Here is a 21696-nt window from a genome sequence, read left to right as displayed (position 1 = left end):
ATAGACAGGTGGCCAGTATAGACAGGTGGCCACTATAGACAGGTGGCTACTATAGACAGGTGGCAAATATAGACAGGTGGCAACTATAGACAGGTGGTCACTATAGACAGGTGGCTACTATAGACAGGTGGCTACTATAGACAGGTGGCCACTATAGACAGGTGGCAAGTATAGACAGGTGGAAACTATAGACAGGTGGCCACTATAGACAGGTGGCCACTATAGACAGGTGGCAAGTATAGACAGGTGGCTACTATAGACAGGTGTCCACTATAGACAGGTGGCTACTATAGACAGGTGGTCACTATAGACAGGTGGCTACTATTGACAGATGGCCAATATAGATAGGTGGCTACTATAGACAGGTGGCCACAAATAGACAGGTGGCCACTATAGACAGGTGGCAAGTATAAACAGGTGGCTACTATAGACAGGTGGCCACTATAGACAGGTGGCAACTATAAACACGTGGTCACTATAGACAGGTGGCCACTATAGACAGGTGGCAAGTATAGACAGGTGGCCACTATAGACAGGTGGCCAATATAGACAGGTGGCTACTATAGACAGGTGGCTACTATAGACAGGTGGCTACTATAGACAGGTGGCCACTTTAGACAGGTGGCAAGTATAGACAGGTGGCAACTATAGACAGGTGGTCACTATAGACAGGTGGCCACTATAGACAGGTGGCAACTATAAACAGGTGGTCACTGTAGACAGGTGGCCACTATAGACAGGTGGCAAGTATAGACAGGTGGCTACTATAGACAGGTGGCAAGTATAGACAGGTGACTACTGTAGACAAGTGGCCACTATAGACAGGTGGCACTATAGACAGGTGGCCAGTATAGACAGGTGGCTACTATAGACAGGTGGCCACTATAGACAGGTGGTTACTATAGACAGGTGGCCACTATAGACAGGTGGCCACTATAGTCAGGTGGCTACTATAGACAGGTGGTCACTATAGACAGGTAGCCACTATTGACAGATGGCCACTATAAATAGGTGGCTACTATAGACAGGTGGCCACAAATAGACAGGTGGCCACTATAGACAGGTGGCAAGTATAGACAGGTGGCTACTATAGACAGATGGCCACTATAGACAGGTGGCAACTATAAACAGGTGGTCACTGTAGACAGGTGGCCACAAAAGACAGGTGGCAAGTATAGACAGGTGGCTACTATAGACAGGTGGCAAGTATAGACAGGTGACTACTGTAGACAAGTGGCCACTATAGACAGGTGAGCAGTATAGACAGGTGGCAACTATAGACAGGTGGCCACTATAGACAGGTGGCCAGTATAGACAGGTGGCCACTATAGACAGGTGGCAAGTATAGACAGGTGGCTACTATAGACAGGTGTCCACTATAGACAGGTGGCTACTATAGACAGGTGGTCACTATAGACAGGTGGCTACTATTGACAGATGGCCACTATAGATAGGTGGCTACTATAGACAGGTGGCCACAAATAGACAGGTGGCCACTATAGACAGGTGGCAAGTATAGACAGGTGGCTACTATAGACAGGTGGCCACTATAGACAGGTGGCAACTATAAACAGGTGGTCACTATAGACAGGTGGCCACTATAGACAGGTGGCAAGTATAGACAGGTGGCCACTATAGACAGGTGGCCAATATAGACAGGTGGCTACTATAGACAGGTGGCTACTATAGACAGGTGGCCACTATAGACAGGTGGCAAGTATAGACAGGTGGCAACTATAGACAGGTGGCCACTAAAGACAGGTGGCAAGTATAGACAGGTGGCTACTATAGACAGGTGGCCACTATAGACAGGTGGCAACTATAAACAGGTGGTCACTATAGACAGATGGCAAGTATAGACAGGTGGCTACTATAGACGAGTGGCAAATATAGACAGGTGACTACTGTAGACAAGTGGCCACTACAGACAGGTGGCTACTATAGACAGGTGGCCAGTATAGACAGGTGGCTACTATAGACAGGTGGCAAGTATAGACAGGTGGCTACTGTAGACAGGTGGCCACTATAGACAGGTGGCCATTATTGACAGGTGGCAAGTATAGACAGGTGGCTACTATAGATGGGTGGCCAGTATAAACAGGTGGCCACTATAGACAGGTGGCCAGTATAGACAGGTGGCAAGTATAGACAGGTGGCTACTATAGACAGGTGGCCAGTATAAACAGGTGGCCACTATAGACAGGTGGCCAGTATAGACAGGTGGCTACTATAGACAGGTGGCAAGTATAGACAGGTGGCTACTGTAGACAGGTGGCCACTATAGACAGGCGGCCATTATTGACAGGTGGCTGCTATAGACAGGTGGCCAGTATAGACAGGTGGCCAGTATAGACAGGTGGCAAGTATAGACAGGTGGCTACTATAGACAGGTGGCCAGTATAAACAGGTGGCCACTCTAGACAGGTGGCCAGTATAGACAGGTGGCCACTATAGACAGGTGGCCAGTATAGACAGGTAGCTACTATAGACAGGTGGCAAGTATAGACAGGTGGCAACTATAAACAGGTGGTCACTATAGACAGGTGGCAAGTATAGACAGGTGGCTACTATAGACGAGTGGCAAATATAGACAGGTGACTACTGTAGACAAGTGGCCACTATAGACAGGTGGCTACTATAGACAGGTGGCCAGTATAGACAGGTGGCCAGTATAGACAGGTGGCCAGTATAGACAGGTGGCCACTATAGACAGGTGGCTACTATAGACAGGTGGCAAGTATAGACAGGTGGCAACTATAGACCGGTGGCCACTATAGACAGGTGGCTACTATAGACAGGTGGTCACTATAGACAGGCGGCTACTATAGACAGGTGGTCACTATAGATAGGTGGCTACTATAGACAGGTGGCTACTATAGACAGGTGGCCTCTATAGACAGGTGGTCACTATAGACAGGTGGCTACTATTGACAGATGGCCACTATAGATAGGTGGCTACTGTAGACAGGTGGCCACAAATAGACAGGTGGCCACTATAGACAGGTGGCAAGTATAGACAGGTGGCTACTATAGACAGGTGGCCACTATAGACAGGTGGCAACTATAAACAGGTGGCCACTATAGACAGGTGGCCACTATAGACAGGTGGCAAGTAGAGACTGATGGCCACTATAGACAGGTGGCCAGTATAGACAGGTGGCTACTATAGACAGGTGGCCAGTATAGACAGGTGGCTACTATAGACAGGTGGCCAGTATAGACAGGTGGCTACTATAGACAGGTGGCCAGTATAGACAGGTGGCCACTATAGACAGGTGGCTACTATAGACAGGTGGCCACTATAGACAGGTGGCCAGTATAGACAGGTGGCTACTATATACATGTGGTATTTAATCCTACCCCTTTTCATACCATAGCAATTTTATCCCATTTCCTTGTTCTCTGTAACAGAACAGTGAATAAATAAATAATTTACCATAGTAAGTAAACAAATATTAAATACATAAATAATCTTTATCTAAAAAAAAAAAAAGGGTTCAAGATGTTGATCATAATTCTTGTTCTGTGTACTTAGTGAACACTTGTAGTTTCAACAGTCTCTGAAAATGAATCATAATGCTGCTTTGTTGGATTTATTTACTTAATCCATTCCATCATGTAATTCCACATACTGATATACTAAAGGTTTTACCTCGAGTACCTCAAGTACCTCTTGGAGCTTTGGCTCACTAGACTTTATTATTGGATTATCTAAAGAAGTCGCTTCTCAGTATGATGCATTACAGAACTATTAGAACCTTTGGATTCCACTGGATTCTTGGGGGAGGGATGATATGATTCAGAATCGGCAGTCTATTATACAGCATTATTCACATGTGAATAATATAAATACAGCCTATTATACAGCATTATTCACATGTGAATAATATAAATACAGTCTATTATACAGCATTATTCACATGTGAATAATATAAACACAGCCTATTATACAGCATTATTCACATGTGAATAATATAAATACAGTCTATTATACAGCATTATTCACATGGGAATAATATAAATACAGTCTATTATACAGCATTATTCACATGGGAATAATATAAATACAGTCTATTATACAGCATTGTTCACATGCCATCCATCCATCCATCTTCTTCCGCTTATCCGAGGTCGGGTCGCGGGGGCAGCAGCCTAAGCAGGGAAGCCCAGACTTCCCTCTCCCTAGCCACTTCGTCCAGCTCCTCCCGAGGCGTTCCCAGGCCAGCCGGGAGAGATAGTCTTCCCAACGTGTCCTGGGTCTTCCTCGTGGCCTCCTACCGGTCGGACATGCCCTAAACACCTCCTTAGGGAGGCGCTCGGGTGGCATCCTGACCAGATGCCCGAACCACCTCATCTGGCTCCTCTCGATGTGGAGGAGCAGCGGCTTTACTTTGAGCTCCCCGCGGATGACAGAGCTTCTCACCCTATCTCTAAGGGAGAGCCCCGCCACCCGGCGGAGGAAACTCATTTCGGCCGCTTGTACCCGTGATCTTGTCCTTTCGGTCATAACCCAAAGCTCATGACCATAGGTGAGGATGGGAACGTAGATCGACCGGTAAATTGAGAGCTTTGCCTTCCGGCTCAGCTCCTTCTTCACCACAACGGATCGATACAGCGTCTGCATTACTGAAGACGCCGCACCGATCCGCCTGTCGTTCTCACGATCCACTCTTCCCTCACTCGTGAACAAGACTCCGAGGTACTTGAACTCCTCCACTTGGGGCAAGATCTCCTCCCCAACCCGGAGATGGCACTCCACCCTTTTCCGGGCGAGAACCATGGACTCGGACTTGGAGGTGCTGATTCTCATCCCAGTCGCTTCACACTCGGCTGCGAACCGATCCAGTGAGAGCTGAAGATCCTGGCCAGATGAAGCCATCAGGACCAAATCATCTGCAAAAAGCAGAGACCTAATCCTGCAGCCACCAAACCGGATCCCCTCAACGCCTTGACTGCGCCTAGAAATTCTGTCCATAAAAGTTATGAACAGAATCGGTGACAAAGGGCAGCCTTATTGTTCACATGCGAATAATATAAATACAGTCTATTATACAGCATTATTCACATGTGAATAATATAAATACAGTCTATTATACAGCATTATTCACATGTGAATAACATAAATACAGTCTATTATACAGCATTATTCACATGTCAATAATATAAATACAGTCTATTATACACCATTATTCACATGTGAATAATATAAATACAGTCTATTATACAGCATTATTCACATGTGAATAATATAAATACAGTCTATTATACAGCATTATTCACATGTGAATAACATAAATACAGTCTATTATACAGCATTATTCACATGTGAATAACATAAATACAGTCTATTATACAGCATTATTCACATGTGAATAACATAAATACAGTCTATTATACGGCATTATTCACATGTAAATGATATAAATACAGTCTATTATACGGCGTTATTCACATGTGAATAATATAAATACAGTCTATTATACAGCATTATTCACATTTAAATGATATAAATACAGTCTATTATACAGCATTATTCACATGTCAATAATATAAATACAGTCTATTATACAGCATTATTCACATGTGAATAACATAAATACAGTCTATTATACAGCATTATTCACATGTGAATAATATAAATACAGTCTATTATTACAGCATTATTCACATGTGAATAACATAAATACAGTCTATTATACAGCATTATTCACATGTGAATAATATATATACAGTCTATTGTACGGCATTATTCACATGTGAATAACATAAATACAGTCTATTATACAGCATTATTCACATGTGAATAACATAAATACAGTCTATTATACAGCATTATTCACATGTGAATAACATAAATACAGTCTATTATACAGCATTATTCACATGTGAATAACATAAATACAGTCTATTATACAGCATTATTCACATGCAAATAATATAAATACAGTCTATTATACAGCATTATTCACATGTGAATAACATAAATATAGTCTATTATACAGCATTATTCACATGTGAATAATATAAATACAGTATTATACAGAATTATTCACATCTGAATAATATAAATACAGTCTATTATACTGCATTATTCACATGTGAATAACATAAATACAGTCTATTATACAGCATTATTCACATGTGAATAATATAAATACAGTCTATTATACAGCATTATTCACATGTGAATAATATAAATACAGTCTATTATACAGCATTATTCACATGTAAATGATATAAATACAGTCTATTATACGGCATTATTCACATGTGAATAATATAAATACAGTCTATTATTACAGCATTATTCACATGTGAATAACATAAATACAGTCTATTATACAGCATTATTCACATGTGAATAACATAAATACAGTCTATTATACAGCATTATTCACATGTGAATAATATAAATACAGTCTATTATACAGCATTATTCACATGTGAATAATATAAATACAGTCTATTATACAGCATTATTCACATGTCAATAATATAAATACAGAGTATTATACCGCATTATTCACATGCAAATAATATAAATACAGTCTATTATACAGCATTATTCACATGTGAATAATATAAATACAGTCTATTATACAGCATTATTCACATGTGAATAATATAAATACAGTCTATTATACAGTATTATGCACATGTGAATAATATAAATACAGTCTATTATACAGCATTATTCACATGTAAATGATATAAATACAGTCTATTATACAGCATTATTCACATGTGAATAATATAAATACAGTCTATTATACAGCATTATTCACATGTCAATAATATAAATACAGTCTATTATACAGCATTATTCACATGCGAATAATATAAATACAGTCTATTATACAGCATTATTCACATGTGAATAATATAAATACAGTCTATTATACAGCATTATTCACATGTGAATAATATAAATACAGTCTATTATACAGCATTATTCACATGTGAATAACATAAATACAGTCTATTATACAGCATTATTCACATGCAAATAATATAAATACAGTCTATTATACAGCATTATTCACATGTAAATGATATAAATACAGTCTATTATACAGCATTATTCACATGTCAATAATATAAACACAGTCTATTATACAGCATTATTCACATGTGAATAACATAAATACAGTCTATTATACAGCATTATTCACATATGAATAACATAAATACAGTCTATTATACAGCATTATTCACATGTGAATAATATAAATACAGTATTATACAGAATTATTCACATGTGAATAACATAAATACAGTCTATTATACAGCATTATTAACATGTGAATAACATAAATACAGTCTATTATACAGCATTATTCACATGCAAATAATATAAATACAGTCTATTATACAGCATTATTCACATGTGAATAATATAATTACAGTATTATACAGAATTATTCACATGTGAATAACACAAATACAGTCTATTATACAGCATTATTAACATGTGAATAACATAAATACAGTCTATTATACAGCATTATTCACATGCAAATAATATAAATACAGTCTATTATACAGCATTATTCACATGTAAATAATATAAATACAGTCTATTATACAGCATTATTCACATGTGAATAATATAAATACAGTCTAATATACGGCATTATTCACATGTGAATAATATAAATACAGTCTAATATTACAACATTATTCACATGTGAATAACATAAATACAGGTTATTATACAGCATTATTCACATGTGAATAATATAAATACAGTCTATTATACAGCATTATTCACATGTGAATAATATAAATACAGTCTATTATACAGCATTATACACATCTGAATAATATAAATACAGGAGTTGAAAATCCCTGCATTGAAGAATGAAAAAGTGTAAATAATGGAATGGTTGGCTGGTGAATAAAAACACATTGTTCTACTTTTAAAGAGAATGGCATCATTTTTGCTTTGCCTAATCAATTCAGTGACGGTCGTGGAACATGACCACGTGTTTTAGTGACTCCTAGTTTACACCTGCAGCCACGGAGCATGACGCTCAGCCACATCAATCTCATCAGCCCATGATGAATTCATATTTAATGACCGCGGTCATCTTCTGGAAAGAAGGAGCATTCTTTCATTACGCCTGCTGCTCCTCCACGTCATCCATTTCTCCAAGGTAACAAGGTATCGACCACCGGCTAAGATGGCCCTTTGGTGCTGAGGCGTGGAGCAGTGTGTGTGTGTGTGTGTGTGTGTGTGTGTGTGTGTGTGTGTGTGTGTGTGTGTGTGTGTGTGTGTGTGTGTGTGTGTGGGAGGGGATAAGAAGAGAGCACACACAACATTTATTTGTGCTGTCAAGTATAATTTCAGCCTTTTTTGTGTGTTTAACATTGAAATCTGTCCCATTTTTCACCAGGAAGACACAACTAATCATCACCATATTACATTTACAGCCTCATTCATTTTTGTCCTCAAAATTCTCCACACAATACCCACAATGACAATGTGAAAAGGTTTTTTTTGTTTTCATTCATCTTTCCCTCCAACAGGTTGGATGGAAGAGTTGGTTTTCATCCAGGATGTCTCTGTGCATTGATGCATTCATCTTTCCCTCCATCAGGTTGGATGGAAGTGTTGGTTTTCATCCAGGATGTCTCTGTGCATTGATGCATTTATATTTCCCTCCACTGGGTTGGATGGAAGTGTTGGTTTTCATCCAGGATGTCTCTGTACATTGATGCATTCATCTTTCCCTCCTTAAAGTTGGATGGAAGTGTTGGTTTTCATCCAGGATGTCTCTGTACATTAATGCATTCATCTTTCCCTCCATCAGGTTGGATGGAAGTGTTGGTTTTCATCCAGGATGTCTCTGTACATTGCTGCATTCATCTTTCCCTCCAACAGGTTGGATGGAAGTGTTGGTTTTCATCCAGGATGTCTCTGTACATTGCTGCATTCATCTTTCCCTCCAACAGATTGGATGGAAGAGTTGGTTTTCATCCAGGATGTCTCTGTACATTGATGCATTCATCTTTCCCTCCATCAGGTTGGATGGAAATATTTGTTTTCATCCAGGATGTCTCTGTACATTGATGTATTCATCTTTCCCTCCATCAGGTCGGATGGAAGTGTTGGTTTTCATCCAGGATGTCTCTGTACATTAATGCATTCATCTTTCCCTCCATCAGATTGGATGGAAGTGTTGGTTTTCATCCAGGATGTCTCTGTACATTGCTGCATTCATCTTTCCCTCCAACAGGTTGGATGGAAGTGTTGGTTTTAATCCAGGATGTCTCTGTACATTGCTGCATTCATCTTTCCCTCCAACAGGTTGGATGGAAGAGTTTGTTTTCATCCAGGATGTCTCTGTGCAAATTTGTGCAACATTATGATAAAAGTTGGAATTTTTCTCAATAACAGTCGCAATTTTACAAGAAAAGCTTGGCAATTTTATGAAAAGATTTCACTCGCCTTTTTTCCTCGACAAAAGTCCCAATTTTTTAAGAAAACTGTAACATTTTGGCACATTATAATAATAATCGGAAAGTCATAATTTTACGAGAACAACAAAAACAATTGGCAATATTGTGATAAACGTCAGAATTTTACATGAAAAATGTCACCGTTTTGCATTAAAAAGTAATAATTTTACATAAAGGTAATAATTCTACGAGGAAATATTGCAATATTATAGAAGCAGAAATATGAGAAATTATTCCCAATTTTATTAAAAAAAAGTTGAGTAGAATTTTGAGGACAAAAATGTATTCATTCTATTTTGGAATAAGGCTGTGACTTTTTTTTTTACAAGAAAAGCTTGGCAATTTTATGAAAAGAGTTGTAATTTTATTCGCCTTTTTTACTCGACAAAAGTCAAAAAAATTTAAGAAAACTAAGAATTTTTGTGCAACATTATAAAAAAAGTTGGAATTTTACTCAACGGTCGCAATTTTACAAGAAAAGCCTGGCAATTTTATGAAAAGAGTCGTAATTTTACTCGCCTTTTTTACTCGACAAAGGTCACTATTTTTTAAGAAAACTGTAAAAAATGTTTTGCAATATTATGATAAAAGTTAGAATTTTACTCAATAACAGTCGCAATTTTACAAGAAAAGCTTTACATTTTGCCAATTTTATGAAAAGAGTCCTAATTTTACTCGACAAAAGTCACAATTTTATAAGAAAACTGTAAAAAAAAATTATGCAATATTATGATAAAAGTTGGAATTTTACTCAATAACAGTCACAATTTTACAAGAAAACCTTGGCAATTTTATGAAGAGTTGTAATTTTATTCGCCTTTTTTACTCGACAAAAGTCACTATTTTTTAAGAAAACTGTAAAAAATGTTGTGCAATATTATGATAAAAGTTGGGATTTTACTCAATAACAGTCGCAATTTTACAAGAAAAGCCCGGCTATTTCATGAAAAGAGTTGTAATTTTACTTGCCTTTTTACTCAACAAAAGTAAAAAAAAATTTAAGAAAACTGTAAAATTTTGGCACTATTATAATAATAATCTGAATTTTACTTGGCAAAATGATGACAAAAGTCATAATTTTACTCAAAAAATGTCACAATTTTACGAGAACAACAAAAAAAATTGGCAATATTGTGATAAGTCAGCATTTTACATGAAAAATGTCACCATTTTGCATTAAAAAGTAATAATTTTACATAAAAGTAATAATTCTATGAGGAAATATTGCAATATTATAGAAACAGAAATATGAGAAATTATTCCCAATTTTATAAGAAAAAAGTTGAGTAGAATTTTGAGGACAAAAATGTATTTATTCCATTTTGGAATAAAGCTGTGACTGTCAGGAACTGCCGGTGTCGAACCCCCGAGCTGCAGAGACGACATGACTTTAATGTTAAAAAAAAAAAATAGTGCACCTGGTAAGTGCACCTGCAGGGGAACCAGGAAACAGGAAACAGCCTAACAGAAACCAGGAAACAGGATAACAGGTTACAGGATACAATCGTCGAGCCCTGACTGAAGGGCGAGGCAGGCGTAAATAGCAGCCTGATTGGCAACTGCAACCAGGTGTGCCAGGCTGCCAATCAGGGACAGGTGAGGGGAAACGAGCGCTCAGAGAGACGTGCAGGAAATGAAACCAAAATAAGAGCGCTGACAGGAAATAAACAAAAACAAGCCTGACATAAATCAATAACATTGCATCTAATAGAGAATGTCTCATTGGCACCCCTGCTGGTGACATCTATCAAAATGAGGGTGGTCCCAAAAAGGAGGGATTTTTCACATTGACTGCGTGTCGCTTTTAAAAGTGCTCCCCCTCTGGTCAACATATGAAATAACAAGTGTGTGTAAGAAATTTGGCCAAAATTAATGAAAAAAATAAAATAAATATGTATACAGAGACATACTGTAATAACTTGAAGTAAAAAAAACAAAAACAAACTAAAAGCAGTCTTTTTCTCACAATGTGTCGACCTTTTTCTTATAAAATTGGGAACAATTTCTCATATTGTTTCTGTTTCTGTAATATTGCAATATTTTCTCGTAAAATTATTACTTTTTTTTATGTCAAATTATTACTTATTGCGGTGACATTTTTCATGTAAAATTCTGACTTTTATCACAACGTTGCCAATTGTTTTGTTGTTCTTGTAAAATAGTGAAAAATTTTTTTAGCAAAATTATGACTTTTGTCATCATTTTGCCAAGTAAAATTCCAACTATTATTATAATATTTTTTAAAGTTTTCTTATGAAATTGTGACTTTTGTCGAGTAAAATTACGACTCTTCATAAAATTGCCAAAATGTTAAGCTTTTCTTGTAAAATTGCGACTGTTAATGAGTAAAATTGCAACTTTTGTTATAATATTGCACAAATGTTTGGTATTTCTTGTAAAATTTTGACTTACGTTGAGTAAAATGACGACTTTTATTAGATGAAGGCTGCAGCAGAAAAGGGTCCCCAGTCGTCTTGGCCTCCATGCCACTGGACCCTGACCCGGATCTGACAAGGATCGTGTGGTGACTGTCTGTGCACCAGTCTCCCCACGTTGAACAATCCTCCATAAAGGGATACACCCCTACCAGGAGGACCGTCATACTCGCTTCGAGTGACCGCCGATGATGATGATGACAATAACATAACATGGAAAAAGTTTAGCGCTGTGAATACTTCACAGATGCACTGTATGTTCCACATGCGATATTGCCAGTATGTTGATATATGAAGTGTGTTCTACATCAACTATTTCCTACAAACATTTCATAGTCAGCGGGTATTGAACTCCATTGCGGTTGACGTGGAAACGGATTAGCTCGGTTGGCTTTGACTGGCAGTTATCGAGTTGACATAATGCATCGGAGGGGAAGGTATTGTTGTGCCTTCACCCGGAGCTACAAAGCTGGAGGATGTTGAACACCCGCTGAACTCACATGTGCACGCTCAATAAGAGCAATAACTGCAGCTTAACAATACAATATTGCAATGATTGCATGCAAGTGCAATAACGCTGCAGTCTGAGAGTATGAAGAGTCCTGAGATACTTCCCATGTTGCGTTTACTTTGTCATTGATCTAAGAGCTCTTAATTGGACTAGTTACTCATTTGGCCCCGGTGGTCCCACAGCAGCACACAGCTTGAACTGTGCACTAGAATACACACACACACACACACACACACACACACACACACACACACACACACACACACATTTGCGTATTTGTGACCTTCTGGAGACCTGAGAAAAAAACGCACCTTTGGCAGCAATTACAGCCTCAAGTCTTTTTGTAATCAATATTATGATAAAAGTTGGAATTTTACTCAATAACAGTCGCAATTTTACAAAAAAAGCTTGGCAATTTTATGAAAAGAGTTGTAATTTTATTCGCCTTTTTTACTCGACAAAAGTCAAAAAATTTTAAGAAAACTAAGAATTTTTGTGCAACATTATAAAAAAAGTTGGAATTTTACTCAACGGTCGCAATTTTACAAGAAAAGCCTGGCAATTTTATGAAAAGAGTCGTAATTTTACTCGCCTTTTTTACTCGACAAAGGTCACTATTTTTTAAGAAAACTGTAAAAAATGTTGTGCAATATTATGATAAAAGTTAGAATTTTACTCAATAACAGTCGCAATTTTACAAGAAAAGCTTCACATTTTGCCAATTTTATGAAAAGTGTCCTAATTTTTCTTGACAAAAGTCACAATTTTATAAGAAAACTGTAAAAAAAATAATGCAATATTATGATAAAAGTCGGGATTTTACTCAATAACAGTCGCAATTTTACAAGAAAAGCTTGGCAATTTTATGAAAAGAGTTGTAATTTTACTCGCCTTTTTTACTCGACAAAAGTCAAAAAAATTTAAGAAAACTAAGAATTTTTGTGCAACATTATAAAAAAAGTTGGAATTTTACTCAACGGTCGCAATTTTACAAGAAAAGCCTGGCAATTTTATGAAAAGAGTCGAAATTTTACTCGCCTTTTTTACTCGACAAAGGTCACTATTTTTTAAGAAAACTGTAAAAAATGTTGTGCAATATTATGATAAAAGTTAGAATTTTACTCAATAACAGTCGCAATTTTACAAGAAAAGCTTAACATTTTGCCAATTTTATGAAAAGAGTCCTAATTTTACTCGACAAAAGTCACAATTTTATAAGAAAACTGTAAAAAAAATAATGCAATATTATGATAAAAGTTGGAATTTTACTCAATAACAGTCGCAATTTTACAAGAAAAGCTTGGCAATTTTATGAAAAGAGTCGTAATTTTACTCGCCTTTTTTACTCGACAAAAGTCACTATTTTTTAAGAAAACTGTAAAAAATGTTGTGCAATATTATGATAAAAGTTGGAATTTTACTCAACAACAGTCGCAATTTTACAAGAAAAGCTTGGAAATGTTATGAAAAGAGTCGTAATTTTACTCGCCTTTTTTACTCGACAAAAGTCACTATTTTTTAAGAAAACTGTAAAAAAATTTGTGCAAAATTATGATAAAAGTTGGAATTTTACTCAATAACAGTCGCAATTTTACAAGAAAAGCTTAACATTTTGCCAATTTTATGAAAAGAGTCCTAATTTTACTCGACAAAAGTCACAATTTTATAAGAAAACTGTAAAAAAAATTATGCAATATTATGATAAAAATTGGAATTTTACTCAATAACAGTAGCAATTTTACAAGAAAAGCTTGGCAATTTTATGAAAAGAGTTGTAATTTTACTCGCTTTTTTACTCGACAAAAGTCACTATTTTTTAAGAAAACTGTAAAAAATGTTGTGCAATATTATGATAAAAGTTGGAATTTTACTCAACAACAGTCGCAATTTTACAAGAAAAGCCGAGCAATTTTATGAAAAAAGTTTTAATTTTACTTGCCTTTTTTACTCGACAAAAGTCAAAAAATTTTAAGAAAACTAAGAATTTTTGTGCAACATTATAAAAAAAGTTGGAATTTTACTCAACGGTCGCAATTTTACAAGAAAAGCCTGGCAATTTTATGAAAAGAGTTGTAATTTTACTCGCCTTTTTTACTCGACAAAGGTCACTATTTTTTAAGAAAACTGTAAAAAATGTTGTGCAATATTATGATAAAAGTTAGAATTTTACCCAATAACAGTCGCAATTTTACAAGAAAAGCTTAACATTTTGCCAATTTTATGAAAAGAGTCCTAATTTTTCTTGACAAAAGTCACAATTTTATAAGAAAACTGTAAAAAAAATTATGCAATATTATGATAAAAGTCGGAATTTTACTCAATAACAGTCACAATTTTACAAGAAAAGCTTGGCAATTTTATGAAAAGAGTTGTAATTTTATTCGCCTTTTTTACTCGACAAAAGTCAAAAAATTTTAGGAAAACTACGAATTTTTGTGCAACATTATAAAAAAAGTTGGAATTTTACTCAACGGTCGCAATTTTACAAGAAAAGCCTGGCAATTTTATGAAAAGAGTCGTAATTTTACTCGCCTTTTTTACTCGACAAAAATCACTATTTTTTAAGAAAACTGTGAAAAATGTTGTGCAATATTATGATAAAAGTTGGAATTCTACTCAATAACAGTCGCAATTTTACAAGAAAAGCTTAAAATTTTGCCAATTTTATGAAAAGAGTCCTAATTTTACTCGACAAAAGTCACAATTTTATAAGAAAACTGTAAAAAAAAATTATGCAATATTATGATAAAAATTTGAATTTTACTCAATAACAGTCACAATTTTACAAGAAAAGCTTGGCAATTTTATGAAAAGAGTTGTAATTTTACTCGCCTTTTTTACTCGACAAAAGTAACTATTTTTTAAGAAAATTGTAAAAACTGTTGTGCAATATTATGATAAAAGTTGGAATTTTACTCAATAACAGTCGCAATTTTACAAGAAAAGCTTAACATTTTGCCAATTTTATGAAAAGAGTCCTAATTTTTCTTGACAAAAGTCACAATTTTATAAGAAAACTGTAAAAAAAAATGATGCAATATTATGATAAAAGTCGGAATTTTACTCAATAACAGTCGCAATTTTACAAGAAAAGCTTAACATTTTGCCGATTTTATGAAAAGAGTCCTAATTTTTCTTGACAAAAGTCACAATTTTATAAGAAAACTGTAAAAAAAACTGATGCAATATTATGATAAAAGTCGGAATTTTACTCAATAACAGTCGCAATTTTACAAGAAAAGCTTGGCAATTTTATGAAAAGAGTTGTAATTTTATTCGCCTTTTTTACTCGACAAAAGTCAAAAAATTTTAAGAAAACTAAGAATTTTTGTGCAACATTATAAAAAAAGTTGGAATTTTACTCAACGGTCGCAATTTTACAAGAAAAGCCTGGCAATTTTATGAAAAGAGTCGTAATTTTACTCGCCTTTTTTACTCGACAAAAGTCACTATTTTTTAAGAAAACTATAAAAATGTTGTGCAATATTACGATAAAAGTTAGAATTTTATTCAATAACAGTCGCAATTTGACAAGAAAAGCTTAACATTTTGTCAATTTTATGAAAAGAGTCCTAATTTTACTTGACAAAAGTCACAATTTTATAAGAAAACTGTAAAAAAAATTATGCAATAATATGATAAAAATTGGAATTTTACTCAATAACAGTCGCAATTTTACAAGAAAAGCTTGGCAATTTTATGAAAAGAGTTGTAATTTTACTCGCCTTTTTTACTAGACAAAAGTCAAAAAATTTTAAGAAAACTAAGAATTTTTTTGCAACATTATAAAAAAAGTTGGAATTTTACTCAATAACAGTCGCAATTTTACAAGAAAAGCTTGGCAATTTTATGAAAAGAGTTGTAATTTTACTCGCCTTTTTTACTCGACAAAAGTCAAAAAATTTTAAGAAAACTAAGAATTTTTGTGCAACATTATAAAAAACGTTGGAATTTTACTCAACGGTCGCAATTTTACAAGAAAAGCCTGGCAATTTTATGAAAAGAGTCGTAATTTTGCTCGCCTTTTTTACTCGACAAAAGTCACTATTTTTTAAGAAAACTGTAAAAAATGTTGTGCAATATTATGATAAAAGTTGGAATTTTACTCAATAACAGTCGCAATTTTACAAGAAAAGCTTAACATTTTGCCAATTTTATGAAAAGAGTCCTAATTTTACTCGACAAAAGTCACAATTTTATAAGGAAACTGTAAAAAAAAATATGCAATATTATGATAAAAATTGGAATTTTACTCAATAACAGTCGCAATTTTACAAGAAAAGCTTGGCAATTTTATGAAAAGAGTTGTAATTTTATTCCCTTTTTTGACTTGACAAAAGTCAAAACATTTTAAGAAAACTAAGAATTTTTGTGCAACATTATAAAAAAAGTTGGAATTTTACTCAATGGTCGCAATTTTACAAGAACAACCTGGCAATTTTATGAAAAGAGTCGTAATTTTACTCGCCTTTTTACTCGACAAAAGCCTCCCTCTTTAGGACCAGCCTTTCTAGATATATAAAGATTTGTATTTACAACATTATAAATATATACATACTATGCAAAAGGTAACAATTTCACAAGAAAAATTTAGAATTTTGGCAGTATTATAATAAAAGTTGTCATTTTACTCAACGTAAGTCAAACTTTTACAAGAAAAACTGAACATTTGTGCAATATTATGATAAAAGTTGGAATTCTACTTAATAACAGTCGCAATTTGACAAGAAAAGCTTAAAATTTTGCCAATTTTATGAAGAGTCGTAATTTTACTCGACAAAAGTCACAATTTTATAAGAAAACTGTAAAAAGAATTATGCAATATTATGATAAAAATTGGAATTTTACTCAATAACAGTCGCAATTTTACAAGAAAAGCCGAGCAATTTTATGAAAAAAGTTGTAATTTTACTTGCCTTTTTTACTCGACAAAAGTCAAAAAATTTTAAGAAAACTAAGAATTTTTGTGCAACATTATAAAAAAAGTTGGAATTTTACTCAACGGTCGCAATTTTACAAGAAAAGCCTGGCAATTTTATGAAAAGAGTCGTAATTTTACTCGCCTTTTTTACTCGACAAAAGTCACTATTTTTTAAGAAAACTGTAAAAAATGTTGTGCAATATTAGGATAAAAGTTGGAATTTTACTCAATAACAGTCGCAATTTCACAAGAAAAGCTTAACATTTTGCCAATTTTATGAAAAGAGTCCTAATTTTTCTTGACAAAAGTCACAATTTTATAAGAAAACTGTAAAAAAAAAAATGCAATATTATGATAAAAATCGGAATTTTACTCAATAACAGTCGCAATTTTACAAGAAAAGCTTGGCAATTTTATGAAGAGTCGTAATTTTACTCGCCTTTTTTACTCGACAAAAGTCACTATTTTTTAAGAAAACTGTAAAAAAATGTTGTGCAATATTATGATAAAAGTTGGAATTTTACTCAACAACAGTCGCAATTTTACAAGAAAAGCCAAGCAATTTTATGAAAAAAGTTGTAATTTTACTTGCCTTTTTACTCGACAAAAGCCTCCCTCTTTAGGACCAGCCTTTCTAGATATATAAAGATTTGTATTTTACAACATTATTAATATATGCATACTATGCAAAAGGTAACAATTTCACAAGAAAAATTTAGAATTTTGGCAGTATTATAATAAAAGTCGTCATTTTACTCAACGTAAGTCAAAATTTTACAAGAAAAACTGAACATTTGTGCAATATTATGATAAAAGTTGGAATTTTACTCAATAACAGTCGCAATTTGACAAGAAAAGCTTACAATTTTGGCAATTTTATGAAAAGAGTCGTAATTTTACTCGACAAAAGTCACAATTTTATAAGAAAAGTGTAAAAAAAATAATGCAATATTATGATAAAAGTCGGAATTTTACTCAATAACAGTCGCAATTTTACAAGAAAAGCTTGGCAATTTTATGAAAAGAGTTGTAATTTTATTCGCCTTTTTTACTCGACAAAAGTCACTATTTTTTAAGAAAACTGTAAAAAATGTTGTGCAATATTATGATAAAAGTTGGAATTTTACTCAACAACAGTCGCAATTTTACAAGAAAAGCCAAGCAATTTTATGAAAAAAGTTGTAATTTTACTTGCCTTTTTACTCGACAAAAGCCTCCCTCTTTAGGACCAGCCTTTCTAGATATATAAAGATTTGTATTTACAACATTATTAATATATGCATACTATGCAAAAGGTAGCAATTTCACAAGAAAAATTTAGAATTTTGGCAGTACTATAATAAAAGTCGTCATTTTACTCAACGTAAGTCAAAATTTTACAAGGAAAACTGAACATTTGTGCAATATTATGATAAAAGTTAGAATTTTACTCAATAACAGTCGCAATTTGACAAGAAAAGCTTAAAATTTTGGCAATTTTATGAAAAGCGTCGTAATTTTACTCGACAAAAGTCACAATTTTATAAGAAAACTGTAAAAAAAATTATGCAATATTATGATAAAAGTCGGAATTTTACTCAATAACAGTCGCAATTTTACAAGAAAAGCTTAGCAATTTTATGAAAAGAGTTGTAATTTTACTCGCCTTTTTTACTCGACAAAAGTCAAAAAATTTTAAGAAAACTAAGAATTTTTGTGCAACGTTATAAAAAAAGTTGGAATTTTACTCAACGGTCGCAATTTTACAAGAAAAGCCTGGCAATTTTATGAAAAGAGTTGTAATTTTACTCGCCGTTTTTACTCGACAAAAGTCACTATTTTTTAAGAAAACTGTAAAAAATGTTGTGCAATATTATGATAAAAGTTGGAATTTTACTCAATAACAGTCGCAATTTTACAAGAAAAGCTTAACATTTTGCCAATTTTATGAAAAGAGTCCTAATTTTTCTTGACAAAAGTCACAATTTTATAAGAAAACTGTAAAACAAATTATGCAATATTATGATAAAAGTCGGAATTTTACTCAATAACAGTCGCAATTTTACAAGAAAAGCTTGGCAATTTTATGAAAAGAGTTGTAATTTTATTCGCCTTTTTTACTCGACAAAAGTCAAACATTTTTAAGAAAACTAAGAATTTTTGTGCAACATTATAAAAAAAAGTTGGAATTTTACTCAACGGTCGCAATTTTACAAGAAAAGCCTGGCAATTTTATGAAAAGAGTCGTAATTTTACTCGCCTTTTTTACTCGACGAAGGTCACTATTTTTTAAGAAAACTGTAAAAAATGTTGTGCAATATTATGATAAAAGTTAGAATTTTACTCAATAACAGTCGCAATTTTACAAGAAAAGATTAACATTTTGCCAATTTTATGAAAAGAGTCCTAATTTTTCTTGACAAAAGTCACAATTTTATAAGAAAACTGTAAAAAAAATTATGCAATATTATGATAAAAGTCGGGATTTTACTCAATAACAGTCGCAATTTTACAAGAAAAGCTTGGCAATTTTATGAAAAGAGTTGTAATTTTACTCGCCTTTTTTACTCGACAAAAGTCACTATTTTTTAAGAAAACTGTAAAAATATGTTGTGCAATATTATGATAAAAGTTGGAATTTTACTCAACAACAGTCGCAATTTTACAAGAAAAGCCGAGCAATTTGACGAAAAAAGTTGTAATTTTACTTGCCTTTTTACTCGACAAAAGCCTCCCTCTTTAGGACCAGCCTTTCTAGATATATAAAGATTTGTATTTACAACATTATTAATATATGCATACTATGCAAAAGGTAACAATTTCACAAGAAAAAGTTAGAATTTTGGCAGTATTATAATAAAAGTCGTCATTTTACTCAATGTAAGTCAAAATTTTACAAGAAAAACTGAACATTTGTGCACTATTATGATAAAAGTTGGAATTTTACTCAATAACAGTCGCAATTTGACAAGAAAAGCTTACAATTTTGGCAATTTTATGAAAAGAGTCGTAATTTTACTCGACAAAAGTCACAATTTTATAAGAAAACTGTACAATTTTGGCACCGTTATAATAATAATGATCGGAATTTTACTTGGCAAAATGATGACAAAAGTCATAAGTTTACTTAAAAAAAAATTCTAAATGTTTTCTCCTCATATGGAAGATACTTTTCCTTCTTCATGTCCCAAGAAGGATAGAAATACAACACACACACCCACACACACTTTTTGTATGTGTTACCTTCTTGAGACCTCCGAAAAATGCCTACCTCTAGTATTATAATTCATCATCGGCGGTCACTCGAAGCGAGTATGACGGTCCTCCTGGTAGGGGTGTATCCCTTTATGGAGGATTGTTCAACGTGGGGAGACTGGTGCACAGACAGTCACCACACGATCCTTGTCAGATCCGGGTCAGGGTCCAGTGGCATGGAGTCCAAGACGACTGGGGACCCTTTTCTGCTGCAGCCTTCTTCTAATAAAAGTCGTAATTTTACTCAACGTAAGTCAAAATTTTACAAGAAAAACCAAACATTTGTGCAATGTTATGATAAAAGTTGCAATTTTACTCATTAACAGTCGCAATTTGACAAGAAAAGCTTACAATTTTGGCAATTTTATGAAAAGAGTCGTAATTTTACTCGCCTTTTTTACTCGACAAATGTCACTATTTTTTAAGAAAACTGTAAAAAATGTTGTGCAATATTATGATAAAAGTTAGAATTTGACTCAATAACAGTCGCAATTTTACAAGAAAAGCTTAACATTTTGCCAATTTTATGAAAAGAGTCCTAATTTTTCTTGACAAAAGTCACAATTTTATAAGAAAACTGTAAAAGAAATTATGCAATATTATGATAAAAGTCGGAATTTTACTCATTAACAGTCGCAATTTTACAAGAAAAGCTTAAAATTTTATGAAGAGTCGTAATTTTACTCGACAAAAGTCACAATTTCATAAGAAAACTTTAAAAATATTATAATAATAGTTGGAATTTTACTTGGCAAAATGATGACGAAAGTCATCATTTTGCTAAAAAAAAATTCACTATTTTACAAGAACAACAAAACAATTGGCAACATTGTGATAAAAGTCAGAATTTTACATGAAAAATGTCACCACAATAAGTAATAATTTGACATAAAAAAAGTAATAATTTTAAAAGAAAATATTGCAATATTACAGAAACAGAAATAATATGAGAAATTATTCCCAATTTTATTAGAAAAAGGTCGACACATTGTGAGAAAAAAACTGCTTTTAGTTTTTTGTTTTTTTTTACTTCAAGTTATTACAGTATGTCTCTATATACATATTTATTTTATTTTTTTCATTAATTTTGGCCAAAGGGGGCGCATTTCAATTTCTTACACACACTTGTTATT

Source organism: Nerophis lumbriciformis, linkage group LG38 (genome assembly GCF_033978685.3).
Source record: "Nerophis lumbriciformis linkage group LG38, RoL_Nlum_v2.1, whole genome shotgun sequence".
In the NCBI taxonomy this organism is placed as follows: Eukaryota; Metazoa; Chordata; class Actinopteri; order Syngnathiformes; family Syngnathidae; genus Nerophis; species Nerophis lumbriciformis.
The sequence above is the reverse complement of the archived record's forward strand: the minus strand, read 5'-3'. Positions refer to the sequence as shown.